We start from the raw sequence: 1717 nt of genomic DNA, 5'->3' as shown, positions 1-1717 counted from the left end.
ACATCCATACATGACCACTGGAAAAACCATAGCCTTGACTACACAGATCTTTTTTGGCAAAGTAACGTCTCTGCTTTTCAATATGCTATCTAGGTTGGTCATAACTTTTCTTCCAAGGAGTAAGCGTCTTTTAATTTCATGGCTGCAGTCACCATCTGCATTGATTTTGGAGCCCCCAAAAATAAAGCCTGTCACTGTTTCCACTGTTTCCCCATCTATTTGCCATGAAGTGGTAGGACCAGATGCCATGATCTTTGTTTTCTGAATGTTGAGCTTTAAGCCAACTTTTTCACTCTCTTTCACTTTAAAGCTGTAGTATAAAACTGTATTTTAAAACTACAGTAATCAAAGCAGCATGTTATTGGCATAAAAATGGACCAATAGACTCATGGAACAGAATAGAAAGCCCAGACATAAACTCATGCATATCTGGTCAGCTAAGTTTTGACAAGGATGCTAGAGCATACAATGGAGAAAGGAGTGCCTTTCCAAAAAATAGTTTTGGACAAACAGGATATCCACATGCAAAAGAATAAAATTGAACCCCTTTCTTAGACCACTCACAAAAATATGAAATTGATCAAAGATCTAAATATAAGACCTCAAACCATAAAACTCCTGGAAAAAACTCAGGGAAAAAGATCTTCAACATTGGTCTTGGCAGTAATCTCTTGGATGAGATGCCAAAAGCACAGGCAACAAAAATGAAAATAAGCAAGTGGGTCTATGCTAACTTAAGAACTTCTGTATAGCAGAGGAAATAATAAATTGAGAAGTCAAACTTGAGAATGGGAGAAAATATAAGCAAACTATATACCAGATAAGGGGTTAATACCTAAAATACATGAAGAAACTCATACAATTCAAAAGCCATAAAGCAAATAATTCAATTTAAAAAGGTGCGGAGGACCTGAACAGACATTTTCCCAAAGAAGACATGCCAACAGGATATAAAAAGATGCTAAAAAGCATTAATCATCAGAAAAATGCAAATAAAAACCACAGTAAGACATCACTTCATATCTGTTAGATGGCTATCATCAAAAAGACAACAGATAACAAGTACTGGCAAAGACACGGTAAAAAGGAAACCCTTATATGTTCACTGTTGGTGGGAACGTAACATCGTACAGCCATACGGACAATAGTATGGTACTTCTTCAAAAACTCAATCTGGGGCTTCCCTGGTGGTCCAGTGGTTAAAAATCTGTCAGTGCAGGGGACATGGGTTTGATCCCTGGCCCAGGAAGATCCAAAATGCTGCACAGCAACAAAGCCCATGTGCCACGAGTATTGAGCCCATGCTCTGCAACAGGAAGCTGCCTCAATGAGAAGCTTGTGCACAGCCCCACTTGCTGACAACTAGAGAAAACCCAGGCACAGCAACAAACAGCGAGTGCAGCCAAAAAATAATAAGTAAAAAATAAATAATAAATAAAAAATATATGATCTAGCAGTCCCACTTATAGGGTCAGTTCAGTCCAGTCACGCAGTCATGTCTGACTCTTTGCAACCCCATGGACTACAGTGTGCCAGGCTTCCCTGCTGCTGCTGCTGCTGTTAAGTCACTTCATTTGTATCTGACTCTGTGTGACCACATAGATGGCAGCCCCACCAGGCTCCCCAGTCCCTGTGATTCTCCAGGCAAGAACACTGGAGTAGGTTGCCATTTCCATCTCCAATGCGTGAAAGTGAAGTCGATCAGTCCTGTCAGACT

This window comes from Bison bison, unplaced genomic scaffold, assembly GCF_000754665.1.
Source record: "Bison bison bison isolate TAMUID 2011002044 unplaced genomic scaffold, Bison_UMD1.0 scf7180017864469, whole genome shotgun sequence".
Lineage (NCBI taxonomy): Eukaryota > Metazoa > Chordata > Mammalia > Artiodactyla > Bovidae > Bison > Bison bison.
The sequence above is the reverse complement of the archived record's forward strand: the minus strand, read 5'-3'. Positions refer to the sequence as shown.